The 27,249-nt window shown below is 42.1% G+C and overlaps 1 protein-coding gene across 4 annotated transcripts in view; it reads left to right on the forward strand.

Annotated features, from left to right (window-relative positions):
- The window catches only part of EFCAB5 (EF-hand calcium binding domain 5), a 1,692,224-nt gene that overhangs the window by 789,807 nt on the left and 875,168 nt on the right, over positions 1–27,249 (forward strand). The window lies entirely within an intron of this gene.

Below are 27,249 nucleotides of genomic sequence, written 5' to 3' on the forward strand. Positions count from 1 at the left end.
TGAGGTTTCTCAGTCTCTCAGAAAGTATTATAATTTGTTACAAGTGGAATTTCCAGAACCTTCTCTTGTTTATCCAGTACTGTCTACCTTGAAGGATGTTTTTGTCACGACCTGCAGTTTCTCTGTCAGTCAGCCTACTAGCCCTAAAACGTATATAAAGTTCTTCAGCCTTAATGCCAGACCTGACTCAGAAGTTACTACTGCTTTAGTGAATCCGGCTGCTGCTAAGCAATTTTGTTAATACTAATCCCATTCCTTTTGACAAGGATGGCAGGGCTTTTGAAAAATTTGGGGGAAAAGTGTTTGCTTCTGCAACTTCAGAATATAGAATTCTTAGTTGTCAGGCTTATGTTAAAGTTTTTCCTGGCTAATTTTCAAAGTACAAGGAATGTTTTGTATCAGTTTCTTCATGTGAGGAGAGATCTGCTTTGTGTAGTTTGGTTTCTTCTGTTTTCCAAGTCATTAAAGGTTCATAGGTTCGTACTAGGCTATCTGCCCTAGGGCATTTATAAGCCTAGCCAGAATGTGTTTGGCTTTCGCCACCCATTTTAAATTAATTTTGCTATGACCTTTTTCGAGGTTAGTATACAGTGCCTCTGTCTAACAGTGACACAGAAGTGATACCCGGGGTAAACCTACGATCTCCCATCCACTCATCAAGATTCCTCTTGAGAGTCATTGAGGGACTCTGCCTAACCTGGACTGGGATTTTATTCCAGAGTGAAGGGAGCCTCTGGGTTATGAATCTGTCCCTCCAGCATGTCCTATTTATTTTAGTGCTGAGGTTCAAGTCTCTCAAGCGCGTAGCTCGATGGGATTTGGATTTTCTGAGGTGCAGCATGTCCATTAATTCTGGGTTGGACATGGCTTTATACATCAGGCACAGATCGCCTCTGAGCAGGCGGTATGCCACTGAGTAGAGCTGGAGTTTCTTTAACCGGGCAGCATATGGCATCTGTTTGAGCCCTATGATCCTCTTGGTGAGGTACTTTTGGGGTCCTTCCAGTTGCTGCAGGTGTCTGGTAAGGTACATCCCAAAAGGGGCATTGTACTCAATTATGGGCCTGATGAGTAAAGAGGCACGATGACCTCCCCTGATCTAGATGTGAATCCCTTCATGATTAGGTGGGCTATATAAAATGTTTTTCTAACCACTTTGGCCACGTGGTTGTCAAATGAGAGATTGCTATCAACTTGGGTGCCCAGGTCCCCAATTACTTCTTCTGTACTTAATGGATTACCACCTATGTGGTAATTTGTGGGCACTTTGTTTTTGCCAAAGGGGATAACTATACACTTTTTGGCGTTTAGCTTGAGGCCATGGCTCTGGCACCAGTTGTCTGTTTCTATGAGGCCCTTTTGGAGGATGCTTGTGTCGGCTGGAGAGTCGATTATGGCGCCCAGTTTGCAGTCATCTGCGAACTTAGTCAGCCACAGTCCTTCCGTGTTGGCCTGTACCTCCGAGAAATATATACCGAACAAGAGAGGTCCTAGGACTGAGCCTTGGGGGACGCCACTTGTAACTGGTTTGGAGTCTGACATGGCTCCAGCAATTCTAACCATGTGGGTTCTGTCCTTGAACCAGTTTGCAACCCATCTAGTGACATAGGGGTTTATATTTAAGCTGGTGAGCTTATCTATAATGCCCGAGTGGGGTATTGTATCGAAGGCTTTTGCGAGGTCCAGGTAGGCTGTGTGGACCACCTTCCCCTCGTCAATGGCCTTGGTGACTGTTTCAAAGAAATCAACAAGGTTTAAGAGACAGGATCTGCCCTTAACAAAGCCGAACTGGGTAGGATCCAGTGTCTGTAGGTCCCCAATATCTTTATTTATGAGGTCCATGAAGATCCTTTCCATAGCTTTGCAGACCAAGCTAGTCAGGCTTATGGGGCGATAGTTTCCAGGATCCGTTGAGGCACCACCTTTGTGGAGAGGGACCACTGTTGCTGTACGCCACTCTTTGGGTACATATCCTGTAGTAAGGCTGAGATTGAACAGTAGTTTTATGTTTGGGTTTAGCTCTTCTTGGAGTTCATGTAGGACGCAGCCCGGGACACTGTCTGGTCCCATTGATGCTGTGTTTTTGCTTTGGAGAGGGCAGCTCTTACCTGAGCATCTGAGATGCCAGGGGGGCAGCACTCTGCTGGGATAAATATTTGCTCTTTTGGTGGGGAGGGGGGGAAGAAGTTTGCACTGAACCTGTCAGCTAGGATGTTGACAATGTCTGTGAGTTTGGTGTATTTTTTGTCATTTTGGACTAATTCTGAGCATATCTGGGAATTCCAACCCAGGTTCCTAACATAACTAAAGAAAGCCTTGTGATTATCCTTAGTGTCCTGTGCAATTTTTCTCTCGAAGCTGGCCTTAGACGATTTTATGAGTGCCCGTAGTTTTTTGCTAATACTGATCAGAGATGCCTTCCCTTTTTGGGATTTTGCTCTATCATGTAGTAGCTTCCTCCTCCTGTTGTATAGTTTGTTTATGGCTGGGTTCCACCAGACAGGACGTCTGCCTTTGGAGGATTGGGTCTTGGTTTTATTTGGGATTGCATGATCCATGCATTCCTGAAGGTGTTCATAGAATGCGTTTATAAAGGATTCTGCGGTCTGGGCCATATTTTTCACAGGTCCGGGGGCTTTGAAGGATTCCATCTCGGTTTTGAGGAGTGTGAAATTTGCTTTAGAGAAGTTTTTCACTGTGGTTTTCAGGGCAGGGGGTGGAGTCTGGATGTGAATATCCAGTGAGATTAGTTTATGGTCTGATCTTACCAGTGAGGGATACACTTCTGGTCTGGAGCATAGAGTCCCCATGTTGGTGATGATCAGGTCCAGTATGTTTTCCCCTCTTGTGGGAGTGGTAACAAGTTGTTCTATAGCATTTGAGTTTATAAATTCTAGGAACCTTTGGGCTAGGGTGTTGGAGCTAGAGTAATGCTCCCAGTCTGTGTTTGAGTAGTTGAAGTCGCCCAATATAATGGTGTTTGGAGAGACCTTCATATTTTCCAGTGTTCTCAGGAAGGCCGAGTGGGGTTCCTGGGTTTGGGAGGGTGGTCTGTAGCAGGCTATAAACTGGAAGGCAGTTTTACCCATTGTTAGTTGCACATGGATAGTCTCTGATGCTTCGTGCTGTGCCACCAACCTGGAGGTGTGGGTATCTTTGACAAATATTGATACTCCCCCTCCTTTTGTAGTACGGTCCAAGTTTTGGGGCCGAAAAGCATGGTATGAGGTATAACCTGGTAGTGCTGGGGTGCTCTCGGGAGCCTTGAACCAGGTTTCTGTTACTGCACAGATATCGATGTTCTCCATGCTAAGGAGAGTTTTGAGTGCATGCATGTTGAGGTTTAGATTTCTGGCATTGAGTAGCATTAATCTTAGTTTCCTATCCCTTGTGATACCTATGAAGGTGGGTTTGTCTTTTGAGCCTTGCCTAAAAAAGGCACTATGGGGGTAGCAAGAGCCTTTGCCAATATCCGAAAGCCCAGGGGTGACAGGTGCAAGCCGTCCCTAGCGAAGCATCGTGGCTTGTCGAGCATATCATCCCAGGCTGACAGGCATTGGATCCCCTTTGAATGACACCAATACTTAAGCCAGTTGTTGAAATTGATCATCTTGTCTTCATATTGTGGCATCATTCTTGGTGAGGGTAAGATGCTACTCAAGGTCAGGGTCATACCGGCCTGGGCTACATGCTCAGAGAGCTCCTCTGTCTCTTTTCATGTAGTCCAGGGAGGTACGTCTCAGGTCATTCACACCAGCATGGACAATAACTGAGTCATATTTGTACTTGCCTTGGAGTGACCTGAGTGCTTGTGTTATGTGGCGGATCCTAGTACCCGACAGGCAGCTCACCGTGACCTTCTCCTTGTTCAGCCTGGTGAGCGGGACGTCAGTGTGCCTGACGATAGAGTCACCTATTACAAGTGTATCAGGTGTGTTGTTTAGCTTTAAGGGCTGTGACTGTTCGGCACACTGGCTTTGTGAGCTATGTGTTGCACGAGTTTTGTTTTGGGGTAGCGGTTGCTTGGGTGTCTGCTTTGGAGGTCTCTGCTGCTTAGGCAGATTTTTATTTAGAGCCTCCGAGTATGTTTTTGTGTGTTTGTGTTTGGTTTGCTGTCGTGGTAGGTCTATGTGAGATTGGAATTGTAGTGAGTGTGGTTTCCTTCTCCTCCTGACTGATTCGCCAGTACTGAGTTAAGAGAGCTTAGCCTCCAGTATGGTTATATGGTTGCATCTCTCACATATGTTGGAATTTGTTGGGAGGAGGAGAGGGTTGTCTGTGTACATGAGGCAGTTGTAACATTGCCTCAAGATTCCGAGATTCACCAGCTGGACCGGAGAGGAGATTGACAACTGACCTTTGGACATGCTAGAATAGTATTGGGAATTCCTTTATAATTGAAAAAAAAGGGCCAGTGGGGAACGAGGTACTCAAGGGGAGTTTGTGAGGGTGTAGTGCTTTTAATATTTTAGTGCTGACTTATATAATTGCTTTAGTGAGCAAGTGCCAGGTAACTTAAATGCAATGTGTTTCAGGTAACTTAAATGCAAAAATGACAAACAGTAACTTTCTTTCAAGTGAAACAAGGAAATAAGTACAGTAAGCAATGCAGATATCACTAGGGATCCACAGAAGCGCTGAAAAGCCACGTTTTAGGTGGAATTAGTGTTTCAGGGAAATAACAAGCAAACAAACAAGCAGCATACAAATAAAGCTAGATTCAGCAGGCCTGGATCTAGTCTATGCTACAGCAAACAAGGTGTACCAATTTCAATAAGAAACAGTTCAAATATGCAGGCACTATAAGCCTTTAACCAGAAATTCCCAGCTCAGAAGGGCAGAGTCCAGCCTCTCCTCCCACAAGAGTGCAGACCACGAACCTTCTTAATGTAAAATAACTGGCCTGAAGCCCAAGTGCTTAAACCAAAACTAATACACTTTTAGAATAACAGACACTGAGCCCTCAATCAGCAGTTCACAACTTAGAAGGATGTAAGCTACCTGTCCTGCCATCACAGTGCAGGCCACAAACCTTCCTAATGTAAAACAACTGGTCTGAAGCCCAAGTGCTTAATCCAAAAGACTTAGAATGATAGCTACACTTTAATCAAGTTACTACCAAGCAGTAATAAATACAGTTGAATACTTTAAAGAATGCTTGGATTAGTGCTCCGGTTATACAAACAAAGCTAGATTCAGCAGGCCTGGATCTAGTCTATGCTACAGCAAACAAGGTGTACCAATTTCAGTAAGAAGCAGTTTAGATATGCAGGCACTATAAGCCTTTAACCAGAAATTCCCAGCTAGAAGGGCGGAGTCCAGCCTCTCCTCCCACAAGAGTGCAGACCACGAACCCTTTTAATGTAAAATAACTGGCCTGAAGCCCAAGTGCTTAAAACAGAATTAATACACTTTTAGAATAACAGACACTGAGCCCTCAATCAGCAGTTTCCAACTTAGAAGGATGTAAGCTACCTGTCCTGCCACCACAGTGCAGACCACAAACCTTCCTAATGTAAAACAACTGGTCTGAAGCCCAAGTGCTTAAACTAAAAGGCTTAGAATGAGTTACACCAAGCAGTAATAAATACAATTGAGTACTTTTAAGATGACACAAAAGCAAAATAAAGTAGGAAGAAACACAAATACAGTAAAAGCAGATTTTTTTTTTGAGTGAGCAAATGAGATGGGCCCAGGAGTTACAGGACAGAAACAAGTGCAAATACAGGCCTTCAAATCAGAAAGTTGAGAGAGATGGAAGACCGCCTAAACGGCCAATAACTACAAATTCTGGGCCAGAACCACTCCTTATGTGGTAGACAGGTTACCTAGTGCTTACCACTCCCACTGATAGGCTAGAAGGCTTCCATCCAACACAGAAAGGCTTGGGGGCTCAGAAGCTTACAAATAGTCCTGGATACAGCAAATCTGTATCTGGAACACTAATTACAACAAAGGTAGAGGAAACAGGCTTACAATTTTTTTTTTTTTTTTTCAGAAAAGTAGCAAAAACAGTAGTAAAACAATTCACATGCAGTGCAAGCTGGCGCACTTGAGTATGTAGCAATATTAGTCCACACACAGTTTGAAAAAATGTAATTAAATTAAAAAGGACTAAAAGCAAGTGCAGAAAGGGTTTATTAGGTAGAATGCGGTAAAGAGATGGGACGGGGGAGTGTCCTAGATCAAATCTACAGTGGGGCGGGCACTGCAAAAGCCACCAAATTTAAACTACTACCAGAACAGGGAGGGGGCGGTGGGGAAAAGTCAACAGAGATGTGAGGAATTAGAGTGCAAATTATAAAACCCAAAAAATATATACTGATCTCTGTATAGTTGCAGAACACTAAGACAACAGATATCTAAACAACAATTTAGCTCTATAATACAGAATAATGCAGAAAAATATACTCAGCTCTATATATCTGCAGAAAGCCTTGTAAGGCTGTTCCACTTTAAATGCAGACTGCTGCTATTAGCAGTTCAAATTAAGGGAACCTTGAGTTAACAACACACAAGCAATAGAAACCACAATGAGGGGGGTGGGGAAGAAAGTTTCAACAGAGTACTCATTCATTGAAACGTGCCTGTGACTCTGGAACTGTTTTGAGAATGTTTGCCTTGCTGTAGTCTCAGAACCTCCCAGAGGATATCAAGAATGAAATTTCAAATTTTCCTTTGGATAGAAATCTAGCTTTTGGATCTTCTACTGTAAAGGTTACCAAAAAGTGTGATGAGAGAGGAAAACTGATTCAGGGAGTCTCTTAGATTGTTCATCCCTTTTTCTCTAAGTTTTCCAAAGAATTCTTCACTCTGTTTTCTAACCTTAACAAAAGCAAAATAATTAGCTCCAGCAAAATATTGGTAAGCAAACATTTAAAAAAGCAATGGCAGCGAGGTTCTAAAAAGAAAGCAGGAACCACCCAAGAACAAAGGGCAGTCTCAGTATGTCAGAATGTCAATATAAGGGACCTTTCTCCCCCACCCAACCTGGCCGTCCCTTAAGTTTCCCAAATGTATGAATCTCCATTTGTCTTTCTGGCATCAGATTGTTTCAGACATAGGGATTTGGAATGTGATCCACCAAGGTTACATTTGATAGTGGGAGGCTCTTCCTTTTTAGGGGGATTCCTTCTCATCCACCAGGCCAAGCTCTTCTCTACTCCTGTTTTGAAACGCATGCTGTCTCTGGGGGTAATCAAAGCTGTTCTTCCTCCTTTAGTAAGAGAAGGATTTTATTCAAGAATATTTGTGGTGCAAAAGAAAAAAAAACCCTTGGAGACTAGTTCTGGACCTTTCCTTCCTGGACCACTTTATGATATTGCCCAACTTTAAAATGCTGTCACATCACAGTGTATTACCCCTTCATCATTTCAGTTACTTAATGACCTTAGATTTAAAAGATGCATGTCATCGCATTCCTATTTATCCAGATTTCAGATGTTTCTTAAGGTTTTGTTTGTTTGACTCTCATTATCCTCTTTTGCCTTACCCTTTGGATTATCCACTGCCCCAAGAGTGTTCTCAGCATCTGTAGCTTCTGTGATGAACCACTGAAGACTGTAGGGTGTTAAGTGTCCATATTTAGATGACTTTACAGTGTGATGTTCAAAGTATCAGGGATCTCCTACATAGCTTGGGATTCCAAGAGAATATTCAGAAGTCTTTCTGGCTCCTTCTCACAGGACTGTTCTTCTATGTTACCTGCTGGATACCTCAGTCTAAAGAATTTTACTTACGAAAAAAATATATATGTATTTAGATCTGTTTCTGGGGTTTTCTACTCAGACTTCTGCCTCAGTAATGGAATTCCTCAAGATACTGGGTCTCATGACATCTGTGATTCTCATGATAGCTCTTGCAAGACTATACATGAGGAAAATCCAATGTTACACAAAATCTTTTTGGTCCCGGCATCAACATGCCCTGACTTTTCAAGTTCCAATTTTGAAGTTTGTGAAAATGGAGATTATGTAGTAGACAACAAATTTCTCAAAATCCAGGTCTCCAATTCTTCCCTTCTATTCTGCAACAGTCATTCACAAAAGACCCGTTGGATTTTGCTTGGGGAGCAGTGTCAATGGGTATAAATGTGCAGGGTGTTTGGAAACAGACCAAACATATCAACATAATAGAGATGCTAGCTCTTATAAATCCTCTCAACTCTCTGAATCATCTGTGGTCCCCGGGACCTCTTTGAGTATTTACAGGCAACACCACAGTGATGTGGAACATAAGCAAGGAGGAATCCGATATTAGCCCTTGTGCACACTAGTTATGTTAGCATGGGATATAGCTTTACACAACAATCCTACTCTACGGGTATCTTGCGTCTTGTCAGAGCAAAGTTTTGTGGCAGACAAGCTGAGCAGGACAAGGACAGACCCTCACAGACAGAGAATTGGGGGGGGGGTCTTCCAAGATTTGATCCATCTGTGGAGAACACCTCAATTATATCCTTTTGCCTCCTCTTTTAACAATCAACTGGCAAAATTCTGTTCCAGGACTCCCCACAAGAAGGCCTGGAGGATAGATGACCTTTCTTTTCCTTGGACAATAATGTCCCTGTATGCTTTTCAACCCTTTCCACTGATTTCCAGGGTATATCTGAAGATTTAGAAGGACCCACAGAGATCACTGTGGTGACTGTTTTATGGCTTTCACAACAGTGGTTCTCCCTTCTTTTGTAAATGGCTAGGGACCATTACCACAAGCTTCCTCACAGATTGGATTCACTCACACATCAGGAGTGTTTAATATATCTCAATCCCAAGCTACTGCATTTGACTGCCTGAATGATAGGTTTTTAATTCTGTTTAAGGACCCATTTTCTGAGGACATGCATCAAGTATTGATAGAGGCAAGAAAGCCTGCTACTAGAAAATCATATTTTAGCAAATGGAAAAGGTTTTTTAGTTTGTACCAGCAAAAGAACCAGCACCCACTAAGGGCAAGTGTTTCTCTTGTTTTACAGTATTTGTTTGAATTACTATTCTATGGCCTTTCTTACTCCTCTTTTAAGTTTCATTTGTTAGCCATTTCAGCATATCTGTCCATGGATCATCCCCTTTCAATGCAGTCTCATGTCAAATGTTTTTGAAAAGGTTTCTGCATAAGGAGCCTCACAGAAAGCCAGTGGCCCCTCCTTTGGTGTTAGAAAAACTAACACTTGTGTCATTTGAACCAGCAGATCAGGCTGACTTAATGTTCTTAAAAAAAAAAAGTCTTAATCATTGCCCTGACCTCTGCAAGACGAGTATCTGAGTTATAAGTTTTTATGGTGATTCAACCTTATCTCACTTTCCACAATAATTTATTGGAGAATAATCTTCCTTTTATGCCTGAAGTGGTATCCAAGTTTACCTTAAGCCTATCTATCCACCTCCTCTGTCTTCTTTCCAGAATCTAAAATGAAGGAAGGTAAGAAGCAAGGGCAACCTCTGTCAGACCAAACTATTTTCCGAATGGTTGTCTCAGGCTGTTACCTTTTGTTATTTCTACTACAGGAAAACTGTTGCAGGCAAGATCTAGGTTGTGGGCAAGATACCATGATAAGTCTTGAGAAAATTCATTGTTAACAGTAACATTCCCTCTGTCCCGCCTCCTCCATCTACCGGATGTTGAGTACTTTCTACAGTTGCTTAAGTAAAATTTTGGGACATTATTTTAGACAGGAGAATTATCTGTACCACTTTCTATTTACAACAAAATTATTTATGTTTTGGTGGTCTTTTGAAAATACCTTGTTTTATTTTGTTTTTATTGTTTTATATTGATCAACACATCTGATTTTTTATGAAAGAAAGAAAAGGCTTGATATTTGCTACAACATATTTACAGTCACTACATTTAGTTATTTTTTTGTTACTGTATAAGAATTTGTTTTTTAGACTGTGTAGCAGTTTGTTTTACTAGATTATACTATGATAAGGTACTTTGTGGTAAAGATATTGTTTTTGCCGTTAAAATAGAGTTATGAATGGCTTGCTTTTACTCCACGGTAGGATTTCTACCTATCTTAGCAGAGTGTTAGACTTGACTTGTTATTAATGTGTTTTGTTATCTGAAACCAATTATCTATTTTACTAGCTACTAATTTTTATTGCATTATATACACAAAAGGATTTCCATTGTTCTGTAATGCACTACTACTATCTCGTTTGAGTAAGATTCTTTCATTTGGAATATATTTGCAAAGAAAGGAGACATATTTTCTTTACACTAGCAAACTTCACTATTTTATTAGAATTTGCACTTTTTATTTGCTAATAAGAGCTAAGGAAAAACTGTCTTTTGGTAGACTGGTGAGTGTGAAACCTGTGCTCCTTCCTCACAGTGAAACTGCAACTAAATTAGAAAAATTCTAGATAGCAAGAGAGAGATCTAAGGTGGGTAAAAGCAAATTTTATGATTTACTTGTATATTGATCTCTCCTTCAGAAGCTATTTTATGGTAAGTATCTTACACACAGCCATACATATTTAACATTTAGATCACTGTTGCAGTCGCCTAAGCTATTTGGTTCCTCACCTCCAGTGACCTCCAAGCTTTCAAAGCTTTAGGGCACCTTCCAAATGCTCTAACTCTCAGGAGAGCTGCATATAAAGACAGAGTGCCAAAACATACAGATCTTTTTTGTGGCCTAAGAACAGTCCTTCAGTATCCTCCTTTGGTACCATTGACTGGCTAGCAATCCTTCAAGATTGGGCAGATAAGTTTCCCATTGGGGAAACATTTCACTAAAATTAATTTTCTGAGGAAAACTTATGATCTGATGTTATCATTTTCATTCATTCCTCAACTGATGGGTCTCTGCTCCAACATTAGATCTGACTAGAATGCTTTTAACAGACTCACAGATCTAGCTCTTGAGCTCCTCCCTTTACCCATAATGCCCCACTGTCCTGATGTACCTCATATCTCAAGTGCTGCTACATCATTCAGATGCGGAATTCTGCATTTCAAGGATTAGAGACAGCCTTATATCCTTTTTTTTTTTGAAAAATGTTTACAGTTGGTTGCTTCCTTCTCTTTCATTAATTTAACATTGTATATACTTGTCTTTTTCTTGCTTCACATTTTCTCCTTTTATTTTTCTGTGCCCTGCTAGGCCTTTCTACCCATTTGGGGTATTATTTTCGTACCATTGTGGGTACCCTTCCTTTTACTTACTTGCTTTTAGGGTATCGCTCGTTTACCATTGCTAGTATTTTCTCTCTCTTTCTACACTTAAAAAAATTAAAAAAAACTAGAAGTTTCCTTTTCTTCATTCCATGTTTATAGAAGTAGCTTAATATGGTGCAATTTATGCAAAGCAGAAAGCAAAACTCATCAATGCAAAAAAGCAATACCAACGATACTTGGGGAAAATACAGGCAAAGACTTCCAGATATGGAAAATTTTACAATACAAAAAATAATACAACAAAGAGGGGAAGTAGAAAAAAGGATTAATAATGGAGAAGTTAAAGAAATAGAATCTGAAGTCATGGATTACCTGTGAAGTGAAGAATTTAGTGTAGAAAATCTAACTTTGATAACATCACAGTGTGGTAGAATGATGAATAAGGAGAAACCAGTGGAATGGGAAGCGTCTGATAAGTTGTCATATGAAGATAGCCTTCAGTAGAAAACTAGTACAAAAATTCAGTTGGAGTTGCACAACTAGGGAAGGAACAGGAAACCGTGGCAACTCTGATGCAGTCAGTGTTGTGGAGTGATAGGCCAGACAGTTCCCATATGAAAGAACAACAGATGACACAGGGTGAAGTTGAAGTGCATATGGCATAGGAAGATTTTCTAGAACTTTCTGTAGAATGCCCACAGGAAATGGAGAACACAGAATGTGCCCTTAGTTTAGAAGAAAATGATCTAAGGGAAGACTTGCTTGATTTAATAGAGATGAATAGACATATTAAGATCAATGAAAGAAAGACTATACAAAGTCAGTAAGACCCAAAATGTTAAACGTTTGATAAAACGAACACAGAAATCAAGACTGTTCATAGAAATTCATGTGATGTAACAGAACTAAATAGGATATATTACTGTGAAGCTTAATAACAGATAAATTCTTAGCACAAAACACAGGGCAGTAAGGGAAAGGAAGGAGAGAAATCAAATGGTATCATGGAAGTATCGACTATAGAAAACTATAAAGCAATTAAGACAATAAGTGTTGCTGTTAAGAGTACAGAAAGGGGAACAGATCAACAAAAATACTCAAAAAGATGGGCACAATAAAAGCAACAGAACAGACCAGGATCAGCTCTATCATACACTATTGCAAATAATAAACTAAAGATATTAGCACAGGCAGAAAAAATGTCGAAGATATGTAGATAAATATAAAGGAAAAGTGCAGAATTAGCAGTTTATTGAGGACCCAAAAAGTTTATATAGAATTGGGAAACAAGGCAAAAGGAATAGAAATGCCACCAAAAAAAAAAAGACAAAATAGACATATTTTGGAGAAATATGTACGAAGAGTTAGTGGAACATAACAAAGATGCTGAATGGATAGAAAAAGTAAAAGAATAAGAAGTTCAGATGTACAAGATATGAAATGGGATGAAGTAATGACCATAGAAATTGAAATAAAAAAAGAAAATCTGCTAATTGGAAACTCCAGGCAGTACCTAACTTCTGACTAAAAGTATTAACATCTTTACATGAAGGTTTAGCAGTGAGTAAGAACTATGCACACCCTGAACATATGCCAGCCTGGTTAACAAATGGAAAACGATACACCTCCTTAAGAGTGAACCTACAAGATATCCAAAAAGCTTTAGACCAATAGCTTGTCTTTCAACAATGTATAAACTATACACTGGAATTGATGCAGACAGAGTTTATAGTCATTTAAAGAAAACTCAATTATGGCAATAGAACAAAATGGTAACAAACAAAAGTCATATGGAACAAAGGATCATTTGTTGTTAAATAAAGTCATAATGGAGAATTGTAAAAAGGGGAAGAATTTGAGTGTGGCATGGATAGACTATAAAAAGCATTTGACAGCATCCCACATTCATGGATAAAGAGTGCTTATAAATGTATAATATATCCCGCTCCCTAAGATCTGAGAACCAAAATCTGCTTTCAAGTACATAAACCCTCTTATCCCCCAGGCCAACTACTACTATCCTGCACAATAGCCAAACTTTGGAACTCTCTCCCCCCTCATCTACGCAATTTACCTAACCATAATAACTTCAAAACTCATCTCTTCTCACATCTATCCTCCAAATGGGAATGTCCCTCTCATGCTCCTACCTAAACTACCTCCTTCATTTTTGTTCCTACCCTCCTCTTTATATTTTTTGTTTACATGAATACCTAACGAACTTTTCTCTGTGAGTTCTGATTTAAATATGATTAATAAGATTTCCTGTTCTACTAATGTTACCTAATACATTAGAATGAATATTGTTCTATTAATAGTAATGTAATCCTACATATATGTAAATGTAATTCAATGTAAATATAATGCAATGCAATGTAACTATTCTTGTGGAGCTTCTCTCCCCGGGCCTCCACTGAAAACGGGCCGACTTGGCCCAGTGGACTATCCTGGTCAACAAATGCAAATAAATAAATAAATACCTTACATTTATTGATTACATTACACTGATCACGAAACAGTGGCAAACCACTTTGCAACTAAATCATGGTAAAGGATAAATAATTACCCGAGGGATTCTTTGTCACCACTGCTCTTTTGGCTTGCCCTTAACCCATTAAGCTGTCTACTTAATAGAACAGGCCATGGCTACAATTTGGCTCCCAGAAAACAACAAAATGTAAAGACATGTCATCTTGTCTTTGTGGGAGATTTAAAGCTGTACATTCCATCAGATGAGGAGCTGAAAGCACAACTGCAAGTAGTCAAAACTTTCTCAGATGATATAAGAATGTAACTTTGTCTTGATAATTGTGCAAAAACAACTTTTAAAGCAGGAAAGCTGCAGCACCAAGAAAATATCAGTCTGGGGCAAGAATGTGATATAAAAGAACTTGAGCAAGAGGGAATATGTAAATATTTGGGAATTGATGAATGATCAACAATAAAACATAAATGTGAATAAAAATTAGTAAGGAATATGTTATAAAACTAAAATTAATACTGAAAACAGCTCTAACATTTAGGAACAAAGTCCAAGCTATAAACCAATTTGCTCTTCCTGTTCTAACTTACAGTTTTAGCATGGTTGACTAGTCCCAAAACATAATGGATCAGTTGGACATTAAAGCAAGAAAAATGCTTCATGCTTATCAAATGATTTATAAAAAATTGATGTATACCAAGATTTATATATTCCCCGTTCTGAAAGAGGTATGGGTCTCCTCTAAACTGATTACAAGTCTAAGTTTAGCAGAAGCATATCTGTGTCAAGCGGGAATGGAAATCAAACCAGAAGTAGATAAAAATCAGGCACTAAGTGAATGTGCCAAAAAACAAAAGAAAAAATATAAGGCGAAGGATTAGATGAGAAGGCAAGAAAATGTGGAAATGCATAAATATAGTTGCAGTTACAGAAGGCCTGCCCCTTATGTTAATTTGACCATATATCTCATTATCCCTCTGCTTTTACTGACTGGTGTGAGTAAGCACAGAGTTATCATTTTATGAAATCACCCCCCTTCAACTATTTAAATTTATTGGCCATCCTACTGTATTCCATAGTACCAGAATACAAAAGTGACCACCCCCTTTCAATCTATCTTGCTGTTTTAAAAATAGTGACTGTCCACTAAAACTTAACTTTTTAGACAGGTAAAACTTAAGTTACCTACTTTCACATCTAACTCCTCTAGTGCACACTACAGTGTTTAGGATAAACCATTTTTTCATCTTACCTTTAAGCATCTATTGCAAGACCACCAGTTATTGGAGAGCCCACATTCTGCCTCTAAGTAGTCATCTTGGGATTAGTGCTTCTGTTTTCTCCTGGTGAGAGAAGGGGTGCAGTTACATTATTTTCTGGAGACTGCTGATCACCAGAAAGCTTAATAACTGCTTTATAGGTGACAATTTGGAATCTGTGCTTATATTCTGATCCTGGTGAGAGTAGGAGTAGAGTGCATTGATTCCTGACTCTTTCTTTTTGGAGAGTGACTGTTTGTGCTTAACGTACCTGATTGGTCTGGTTGCTATTCGAGGCATCTACCAGAAAAAGGCTACAAGCCTGCAGACTCTTGCATCATCTGGGACAAGACTGGCTCACCAAACAGGCCGTGGCCTGCTTCTCTTCTTGGGATTGGTGCTAACATTTTGCTTCTGGTGAGAGAAGAAGCAAAGGAGTATTGTATCCCTACAGAGTGAAGCTGTGCTGAGACCAGCATTAGTAGTAGCCAGGCAGTAGCCATTCATGCAACTCCCCTCTTTTCATTATTCTTGACAAGCTAATTCTTTATTTTTCAGTAAGTACTGCTTGATTTATTCTAACTTCAGAAAATCTGCCTAAATACTTCATCCTTAAATTTTCTGGGTCTGCGTATTAGTTTCCTGTCAAGTGTTTTAGGATTGCTGTGTGCAGACACAGACACCTTGAATGACATTTTTTCCTGTAAAAGGAATATATAAGGAAATAGCTCCAGTACATATAGTAATAATGACCATCCCTTCTGGCGTGTCTAAAGGTCAGTTCCCTGTGCTTTCTCCTATTAACCTGGTGAACTTGGGCATTCTGAGGCAGTGTAGTAACTGCCTCATGTACACAGACAAACCCGTTCCTCTTACCTCCCAACACTCAGACTTGTGAGAGATGCACTTATATATCCAAACTGGAAGCCATGCACTCTCAAGCCAAGACCAGGATAGCTGGTCAAGAGGAGAAGGTCAACACCTGCACCATACCACATGCAACACATAGCCCTCCAGAACACCCGCCATCACAGCTCTCACATAAAAACACAAACCATACACCCACCTTCATGGACGCTCTCAATAGAAATCTACCCAAACAGCAGAGACCTCCAAGGCAAAAATGCACTCGACCACCACAACACAGCACAAACCACAAGACACATAGCCCACCTACACAGTGTGCCCCTCAACCGTAGCCCCTAAGGCAAAACAGCTTGCCCAATACACTAATCATTGGTGACTTGATAGTGAGGCACACTGATGTCCCACTCACTAGGTTGAATAAGGAGAAGGTAACGGTCAGCTATCAGGTGCCAGAATCACACACATAACACACACACTCAGGTCACTCAACAACAAGTACAAGTATGACTCTGTCACTGTCCATGTGGGTGTGAATGACCTGAGACGCACCTCCCTGGACTACATGAAAAGAGAAATGGAGGAGGTCTTGGATTATGTAGCCCAGACATGTATGACCCTCGCCCTGAGCAGCATCCTACCATCACCCAGAATGATATTGCAGTACCAGCAGAAAATGATTGACTTCAGCAGTTGGCTATGTTTCTGGTGTCATTCTAAGGGGATCCAGTATCTGTCTCCTTGGGATGACATGATAGATGAACCTCGATGCTTTGCCAGATATGGCCTGCATTTGTCACCCTGGAGTTTCTGGATACTGGCTAAGGCTCTTGCTACCCCTATAGTGCCTTTTTTAGGTGATGTTCCAAAGACCAAATTACCATTGTAACAACTATAAATAAATTTAATCTGAGGCGTCATGCTGATCAATGCTAGAAGTCTAAATCTCAAGATGCACTTGCTCGAAGCAGTCCGCAAAATGGAGAACATTGACATTTGTGTTGCAATGGAGACCTGGTTTAAAGCAGCAGAAAGCACCCCTACGCTACCAGGCTATAACTCATTCCACACCTTTCGGCCTCAGAACATGGACCGAAGCTCCAAAGGTGGTGCCATATTCATAAAGGGTATGCACACCTCCAGACTAGTAGCCCAGCATAACACATCTGAGATACTTCAGGTACAACTAACATTGGGTAAGACGGCAGTTCAGGTCATAGCATGCTATAGGTCCCCAACTATGTCCCAAGACTCTCACTCTACATTCCTAAGCACCCTGGAAACTATTAGGGTCCAACCCATCACTCTCATACTAGGTGACTTCAACTACCCCTCCATTAACTGGGAAAACTACTTGTATACCAACACACTGGCCCAAAGCTGCCTGGAATTCATCAATTCTAATGCCCTGGACCAACTCATTCTTACCCCCCACTAGAGGAAGCAACATCCTTGACCTGGTTATTACTAACATGGGCAACCGTTACTCTACACTAATTGTCAATTCCTCCCTGGTTAGATCCTACCACAAACTAATTACCATGGAAATCCACATCTCACCCACACCCCCTGCAAATGTAACCATCATAAAAAACTTCCCCAAAGCTGACTTTGGGCTCATAAAAAACAGAGGTGGCTAACTTCACAGCACCCATGTCAATGGAAAATAGATGCATGGTTTCCAAATCATAAACCAGTGCACTGTACAAATATGTACATAAATGCTTGGAACTAGCCATACCCAGCAGAACCAAGACGCTCTCCTCCAAAAAATGGAAGCCAATCTGGTGGGTCCCCTGCCATTACTAAACTCTACAACAGAAGGAAGAAACTGTTGCAGAAAAAGGTGAAGTCCCAAGACTGGAAAAACTCCCTTATTAGCCTCAACAAAAAGTTGAGATCCCTCATCAAAACCTCTAAAGCCAGCTATGAAGCCAGAATTGCGGCAGACACTAAAAACAACCACAAAGCCTTCTATAGTTGTATCAAGAGTCACCACTGTAATACCCAGGTTTGCTCTGAGTTACTGCACAATGGTACTTCCTATACTGGGCCAACAGATATTGCCAACAAGATTCGGTGCCTACTTTACCCCTCTCTCTCTCCCCCTAAAGGACCAATCACAATACTGGAGGAATGCCAGGCACCCAGCATTACTGCAGCACAGGTTAAAGCTGCATTGTCCAAGGTCAAGATTACAGCTTCCATGGGATGCAACAATATCCCTGGATGTGTTCTACATGAACTACAAAGTGAACTGGCACCACATCTGTGCACTCTGTTCAATCACAGCCTCACCTCAGGCTTTGTCTCTACCGAATGGCGCACTGCTACAGTCATCCCTGTCCATAAAGGGGGAGCGACTGCAGACCCTGGGAATTATCGCCCCATTAGCCTAACAAGTCTGCTATGTAAGGCTATGGAGCTCATCATCATGGACCTAATTAACAGGGGATATAGGGAATCTCCAAACTCTAGATCCCACGCAATTTGATTTTGTGAAAGGTAGATCATGCCTGCTCAACCTGGTTGACTTCTTTGAGTCAGTCACCAGAGCTGTGAATGAGGACAAGGTAGTTCATATAGCCTATCTCGATCTGGCCAAGGCCTTTGACACCATTCCCCACTCAGGAATTATTGATAAACTCACCAAACTAAGCATCAACCCCTATATCACTAGGTGGGTTGCAAATTGGTTCACAGCTAGAACCCACAGTGTGAACGTAGCGGACTCCAAGTCAGACTGCCAACCAGTCACGAGTGGAGTCCCACAGGGATCAGTCCTGGGTCCCCTCCTGTTTGGCATCTACTTCTCAGAAGTCCAGGCCAACACGGAAGGACTCTGGCTGACCAAGTACACAGACAACTGCAAGCTGGGAGCCATTATTAACTCCCCAAGTGATGTAGACATCCTACAGAAAAGGCCTCACTGAGACCAATGATTGGTGTTGAAATGATGGCCTTAAGCTTAATGCCAAAAAGTGCGTCGTCATCCCCTTTGGGAAAAAACAGTTCCCACTAATTACCACATCGGTGGGAGCCCAATGAACACTTATAAGAGATCTGGGGACTAAGGTTGACAGCAACCTCTCCTTCGACCACCACATTGCCACTGTGGTCAGAAAGTCCTTCTATGTGGCACATCTCATTACCAAGGGTTTTGCATCCAGGAAGAAAGAGGTCATCATCTCTCTCTACTCTTCCCTCATTAGGCCAATCATCAAGTATAATTCCCCATTTGGCATGTACTTCACTTGACACCTGTAACAGCTGGAAAGGCCACAAAAATACCTCACAAAGAAGATCCTATGCCTTAAACACAGACTCAAAAAAACTCCAACTATTCTCTGTCTCATATCATCTGCTAAGAGGCAATCTCTGCTTGACTTACAAAGCCATGTCTGACCCAGCTCTGTTAGAAATGCTACATCTAAAGAAATCCGAATCCCTCTGCACCACATGCTCCAGAGACCTCAACCTCATTACCACAATCAACAGAACATGCTGGAGGGACAGGTGCATAACCCAGAGACTGCCCATGCTCTGGAATAGACTTCCCATGCATGTAAAGCAGAGCACCTCACTGGCCCTCTTCAAGAGAAATCTTGAAGAGTGGATGGGAAATAGAAAGTTCACCCTGGGGAACTAACGTCAGCTGGCATGATGCTAGGGCACTTCTATGTGCTAGGCTTGTAAAGGTTCCAAGGCCACTAACCTAGTACACACCTATGAACTTATGAATCTACTGTATGAACAACCTCATGTCAATCAGGATTTAACGCAGGAATGGTGAAGGAGAGGTAAATTGTAACCAGAAGACAAAAGGTTAATATTGCTGGACCAGGATTGTTGACTATATATACGTTGGTTTACAAAATCCATTGAACATGTCGGAGAAACAGACAAATGCAGGTTTAGTAAAGCAGAATTGGAAACAGTCACACATTTTTGTTACTGGTTGTGATACACTAATGATAGATGGCCTGTATAATGAAAGCCATAATAATGTAGCAAGACTGTTTCACTGGAGATTATGCAAACATTATAATATTGAAGTAGCTGGTAAACAATTGAAGTATGAGCCAAAAAGAATTATATAAAATGATTAAGTTTATATCACATGGGATCACCCATTACAGTTCAAAAAACAGATGTGGGAAAACCAGATATAGTAGTCCAGAAAAGTAAGACAAAAGTAGCATTGATCATTGAAATTGCTGCACCCAGTGATTGCAGTGTCTTGCATACAGAGAGACAGAGTCATAAAATACCAGGATTTGCAGGCAGAAACAAGGGCAATGTGGAAAAAGTTTCCTGACAGTTCCAGTAGTAGGACCAATAGGCCTCATAAAAAATAATTTGCTGTCTTATTTAGATATATTACCAATACATTTAACTCCATATGAATTTCAGGAGTCAGTCTTGGGCACATTGCAAGTGCTGTGAAGAGCACTTTTGGCTAATGTCAAAGATTGAAATTATGCTAATTTCATGAATTTTAATCATACTGTGACTTAGGAGTGGAGTCCATGCCTGCCATGATATTAGAAACCCAAAAGTCTTGGAGAAATTAAAAAAGGGAGAGAGCTTGTCGGAAGCAGAGGTGGATAGTAAGCAGAGGATGATGAGGAAGTTTCTCAGGGCTGGGATTCAGATTCCTGCTCCATCTCTCATCAGACCCATGACCCTGCCATTATGTCAACATCATCTTATTTCTCCTTCTCCGAACTGACCAGTGATTCCAGAGACTTCGGATCTGACATCTTCCAAGATGTTCTTGTCAGATCCAAAAACTGCTCATTCTTTGACTGCGATTGTTCCCGTGTCGTCTGGGTCCAACTTCTTTTTGCAGTAGGAGGACTCTTTGTGCAGAGGCATTAGATCTGGCTCCGGGGGTTGGGATTGACTCCAAGGCTGTTGGTGCTACCCTTGCCTCTCAGTGCTTCAGCATTGGCTAGCTTAGCTCCGACTCCCTCCTTGAGGCAGGATTCCACTGGGTTACAGAGGTCGGTGCAGGAGGCTACAGCTGCTGTACAGTTGCCTGCTGTTTCTCCTGGACCATGTGCATTTGAGGTTGTGGAGTGGGCCTTCTCTTCATCTTGAGAAAGGACATTCTTGCCGTCTTTGGATCCTACCCTCCCTCCACTGACTGAGCACTGATCCTATCATGCCTACTCCACTAGGACAGCCACCCCATTCAAGTCTTCTGCCAGTCCTTGTACAGGATTCCCCACCTTCTTGTAGTACTTCATCAGACCACCCCACTGATGAGGTCCCTAGGAAAGGAATATGCAAAAGGAGGCACTTAGATTCCCTGCAGGAATCTGTCAGTGAAGACACTGACTTCAATGAAGGGAAAGTGTCCCCCAGATCGCCACTTGATGATGTCCCCTTTGGAGAGATACTAGAACTCCTTAAACAGAGAGGTGTGTGGTCTTCCAATACCCCTTCCCAAGAGGAGTCAGTTTTTTTGGAGACTTTCGGGGCTGGGCCCAGCTATGTCTTGAGTTGTCCCTGTGGGCTGATGAGTTAGTATCTCACACTGAGCATAGAAGGAACTTGATACAATGGAACCTATCTCTAAGAGACCTGACAAGTTTCTAGGTCCCCCGAAAGATAAGGCCCACTTGAGCAAGGGAATTCCTGTGGATGCCATGGTGGTGGTGGTGGCCACTAAGAGATCTTGCAGAACAGAGCTCATCTGTTCACCATCCTAATAGAGAGTCAAGGAAGTTGGACAGGTTTGGCAAGCATGTTTATGCCTTAGCAACCTTTGCCCTTCAGTTACTGAATTATTTGACACATTTCACCTGGCTACAAAGGGTTTGATCAAGGAGCTTTCCAAATCCCTTTCAGGAACCATGTCTGTGGAGGACTAGAAGAAAGCTTGTTGGCAACTGGCCTCCAGTCGATCTCTAATGCATCTATGAGGCTAATCTCTCATGCTTCTGAGGGTTTCTTTAGGGTTGCAGATTCAGGCATAGTGGTTAGAAGGTAAGTCTGGATGCACTTGTGTGATGTTGCGAAGCTCTTTACGTCTTCATTCATCAGTGCTTCTTTGATGGATTGTCTTTATTCCGCACCAGAGTTAAAGAAACTCCAGAAGTGAACAAGATGGAAAGACTCTGTCACTGAGATTCATTTTTCTACTCCTCAAAAATCTTTTTCCAGGAATCAGTGAGATAATTGAAGGATGTGGTTCCGCAAGTCCCAAGGGCCTTTCCAGGAGTCATGAGAAGATAGCTCCTCTCAGGGCAGAAGGGGGGAACTCTAATGGAAGACGTTTCCTTTATGGCAGACTTGGCCCTCTGAACCAGGGCTTCAGAGATACCTTCTCTTACAGACTTTGCCAGCACTTCTGAAGGATTTTTTTGCACTCTGGAGGTAGTCAGGGGGGCTTATCTCTGTACCCAGAAGCCTGAGCATCCATCACAAAAAACATGTGGATGCAGAAAATCATATCTAGAGGCTATTTCATACCATTTTCTCAAATGCCACCAACAAAGATGAAAAAGATCCCCAATGTTCCACCCAATCAGAGGGAAGTTGCAGCCGTGGAAATAGGGAAGCTGCTAGAAAAAGAGTCATCCAGAAAGTCTCGCCAGACCAACAAGGATCCAGAACTTACTCAAGGTTCCTTTTAGTTCCAAAGAAGACAGGGGGCTTGAGACCAATTCTGGATCTCAGCAGACTCAGCTAATACGTAAAATACTCAAAGTTCCAGATGGCCATGGTTCAGTCCATTTTACCTCTTCTATGAAAGGGTGACTGGATATGCTTGATAGATCTTTAAGATGCCTGCTATCATATCAAAATGAACAGTTGCTCAAGAAGAAACAAGCTCTTCCAGCTAGAAGCCAGGCATTAGTTCAGAGCACTGCCTTTTGTCTCACCACAGCCCCAGGGTGTTGTGCATGGTGGTGTTAGCTGCTCACCTGAGACTGCTGGGATTCTGTGTGTTTCTGTATCTAAATGACTGGCTCCTGACTGGCCAATACAGACATCTAATGATTCAAACGAGCAATTACTTGTTTCACTTATGTCACTTTTTGGGCATCACAGTCAACTACACCAAATTACAGCTTAGCCCTGCACAGACCCTGGAGTTCATAGGTGCTCTTTTAAACAAGACCAACCACATAGCTTTGCTTCCTATAACAAGAGTTTGCACCCTCAGGTCTCCGGCGGTTATGAAGGTGATCTCTCTTTCCCATCCAACAGCAAGACTAGTCCTCCAAGTTTTAGGATCTATGGCAGCTGCAATATCTCTAGTCCCATTAGCCAAATATCATATGCGTGTCCTTTAATGGAGTCTTTCGGTACAGTGGTCTATACTTCTACATCCTGTGAGGGGCACAGTCAAGATTTCCAGAGGTTGCAAGGAATTACCTTCCTTGGTGGATTCATTCAGAAGAAGTATCTGAATGTTATCCCTTTGTTCTACTTCACCTAGTAGCCACAGTCACCACAGATGTCTCTCAAATTGAGCATTTCTTGCGAAGGGCAGTCCCAAGGTGTGTGGTCCCCAGAAGAGGCCAATCTATAAACCAGTGTCCTAGAGATGAGAGCTGTCCTACTAGTGTTGCAAGCCCTTCAAGATGTTCTACCTTCTGGGATGATTGCGATACACACCAACAACATGTTGGTAGTGTGGTATATCAACAAATGGGGGGACCAGATCTTACTCATTATGTCGAGAAGCAATGAGAGTGTGGCAATGGGCAATTTCTTCCGTTCGCTTTCTTTTGGCAACACACATACCAGGGAAAACCAATATGCTTGTAGACAGACTAAGCAGGTACATATTGATGCCTCATGAATGGTTTCTCAATCGAACAGTGGCAGAAATTTTTTGTCAATGGGGTCAACCTTGCTGCAGCCTTTTTGCTTCTCAACAACAAGTGCAGCAGGTTCTTTGCCAGGTCCCTGCAGTGGGGGAGTCACTGAGAGATGCTGCAGTTCATGATTGGCCCTTGGGTGTCCTTTGCACTTATCTTTTGTTACCATTAATACCCAAACTTCTCTAGAAAGCAGAAGGGGGAAGAGCACAACCATTTTCACTGCACCCTTTTGGGCCCAGTAAGTCCGTTTTCCCTTCCTGTAGCCTTACCTCCTTGGATACTGGATACACATCCAGACCTTCTATCTCACCTGATAGAGATACGACATCCAGACATGAAGAGCCTCAAGTTAACCACATGGTTTCTCCAGTTCCAGCAATGGCTAGACAGTCCAGGCTTTCTTCCCCAGTTCAACAGATTCTTTTATCCTCTCAGAAGCTTTCCACTAGGAGAAGATTTTTTTTTAGTCTGGGCCCTTCAGAGATAGTTGAATTATCATTCTGGCCCAGTGTCAGCCGTTCTTGATCTTTTTACCTCCATTTTTAACAACAGGGCAAGCTACTCTACTCTACTATCAAAGTTCAACTAGTGGCCATTTGAAATGTTCATTCAGGAGAGAATCACCTTTCCCTGGCTTCCTCGAGTTTATGCAAGGCCTACTTTAAAGATGATCAAGCCCCCAGTTAAAGATCCATCTCCTCCATGTGATTTGACTATTTTCTTACAGGCTCTAACCCAACCTCCCTTTGAAACTTCCGCTAAGATTGATCTTAAGTTTTTATCCTGGCAAACAATCTTTCTGGTCACTATTACCTCTGCTAGATGAGAATCTGAACTGAAAGCCCTTTCAGCATGACCTCCATACTTGGTCTTTCATAAAGATAGGCTTTTTATGCACAAACCCATCCTTTCTACCCTAGTTATCTACCGCATCCAACTTAAATCAGGTCATCAATTTACCTTTGTTCTTTTCTAATTTCTCAAGCAAAGGTAAATATATGCTGCATCTTCTGATCATACATAGGCAACTGAGGTTTTATTTACACACAATTGAGGATCTCAGAAAATCTGATCAATTGTCTCTTTTTCCAAGAACAAATTGGGTAAAGCAGTTTCTAAAGTGTCTTTAGCCAAATGATTAACAGATTGTGCATCCTTTGTCTAGAAATAAAGCAGTTTAGCTTTACCCAAGCCCCTCAAAGCACATTCCACGAGATTAGTAGCCACATCTTTAACCTTATGGTCAACAGTGGCCATAGATGATATTTGTGCAGCTGTCACTTGGTCCACTGCTCATACTTTTATGGCTTATTGTAAATTAGAATTACTATCCAGAAAAAGGGCAGTATTTGGTTCTGCTGTACTCCAGAATATCCTTCCAAGAGGACCACCCAATATTCATCTAGCTGAGGACTTTCCCAGAATGAAGGAAAATAACGTGAGATACAAAAGTTATGTACTCACCATAACAATACATATCTGTGGTTTCCATTTTCATTCTTCAACTCCCCACCCTCCAACCCCCTTCCTTGTATCCTAGTGAGGCCTAAGGGCTGTCATTTTGGGAACTCACCTGTTCCCTGCTTTGAGCACCAGCATTTCTGTATCACTTTATTTTGTATCCTTTTGTAGTACAATGCCAGGTACATGTCACCGCTGGGGCAGCAAACTCGATAAGCCAGGAGAGTGGAGCATTTTGGGTAAAGGGAGAAGCTCAAGAGCTGGATCTGAAACTCTGGTAAAAGCAGCTGAGTCAGATCCAATATCAGATCTGAGACCCATCAGTTGAGGAAGAATGAAAATGGACAACACAGATGCATAGTTATGGTGAGTACATAACTTTTGTTTTGTTTTTTCTGACTAAAATATATTTGCTAGGAAATTGAATTTTATTGGGATTTTAAGGGAGTTTGTGTATAACTGCTTATGTGAACTTTCTGTGTATTTGGGTTTTGATATTCTGTTAGTGGGTGAGTCAGTGGTTTACTTACCTCACTAACACTTGATGTTAAGTTGTCTATCTCGCCTTCGTTCTTGCTGTTTGGATTCAGAGCCGATCCTCAGCTCCGACTCTGCCATCTTCTATAGCTCGAGAGCTGTTTACTGGCTCGAGGCTACCCCTTATCCCAGAATGCCCAGTGTCAGCTACCCAGATCTTGTTTGCCACTTCAGCTGCGAGGTTGCTTCGTTACTGGCTCAGGCTTAGTATTTTTTTGTATTACATATTTTTGCTATTATTGTAAAATTTTAATTGTAAAAGTGTTATTAACCTTAGTCTCTTAGTACTTATACCCTTTATCACCTTATATTGTGTGTGTATGTGCTTTGTTGGCCGTCGCTCCTTTCCGCAGGTCTCTTTTCCCTTGAACTTGTTTAAGAGTTCTCCTCCCCCTCTATTAGGTTAGCCATTTAAGTTGTAATAATTATTATAACTTTTTTTCTTATTGTTATTGTGGTTCTTTAGTTTATTGTTAGCAAAATGTCTAAAGATATCAAGGTATCTGGCTTCAAAAAGTGTGACTCATGCTGTCAGAAAATGTCTCTGACAGATGGGCACACTAGTTGTGTATATTGTTTGGGCACTGTTCACCTGCAGGACTCCTGTTCTATATGTCATGCTTTTAGTCCAAGGGTCCTGCAGGAGTGCAAAAATAAATTAATCCTTCGGGGATTATTGAAGCCTCAGGATTCTCTGGCTAAAAGTACTCAGCCAGCGAAATCCCCTAAGTCTGTCAAGCCGTCGGCTCCACCTTCGGAGCCGACTCCTTTACTTGACCGACCAAGTATGTCGGTGCCGCCTGGCCACCCACAAGGCAACTCCTCCGTCGGCTCCATCTGCTATTTCAGAGCCATCTTGGAGCCATAAGAGACTGAGGTCTCTGTCCTTGGAGCCCATCCACTCGGCACCCTCAGTCACCCTTGTTACAGCGTGAACGTAGCCATCATTCTTCCCACTCCTCTCGATCCTCTAGATTATCGGATCGTGATGTGGAGAGAGTAGTAAGTAGGTTGCTTTAGTCACAGGCCCTGGCAAAATTACTGTCCAGCCCACCTCAGCAGGTATCGGCACCAACTGCCTCTGTTTCCGTTCCTCCTCTGACTACATTTAGCTCGGAGCCAGAGACCATTGATCTGCAGGTAGTAGTACCGCCGGCGCCGATCATCATCTCTCCTTCAGTTCCGACGTCGGCTCCGATTACCTCAATTGTACCTTCTATCGAGGGATCTGGGTGCCGGGGCGCTCTCGTCGGCTCCGAGGGGGAGAGTGGCATCGGATCCCTGTCAGACCCCGTTCTCCCACTCGGAGCTTTGGCGCAGGTGAGCTCGGCTCCAACATCGGCCTCGGAGCAGTCACCCTCGACGCGGAGAAGGACTCCTGTCTCTTCGGAGCCGAAGCTTTTTCTGCCTAGAGGTCGGGACGCCTTTGAGGTCATGCGGAGTGTGCTGTCCCCCGAAACAGCTCTATTGCTAGCTCCATCGGCTGCACCCCTCGTGGTGTCTGTTCCAACCTCTACTCCTCCTCCAGACCCCAAGCATAGGGAACCTATGCCCCAGGACACCCCATTGGGTGATCCTTCTTCTTCCGAAGCCTCCCCTGATCACTCGGAAGAGCCTGTCCGGAAGAAGAAGTGCAAGAAGGAAGCACATAGACTCCCCTGAGTCTGTCACTGCAGATACA

The sequence above is a fragment of the Protopterus annectens genome, chromosome 13.part0, assembly GCF_019279795.1.
Source record: "Protopterus annectens isolate FY-2018-M chromosome 13.part0, PAN1.0, whole genome shotgun sequence".
Classification (NCBI taxonomy): domain Eukaryota; kingdom Metazoa; phylum Chordata; order Ceratodontiformes; family Protopteridae; genus Protopterus; species Protopterus annectens.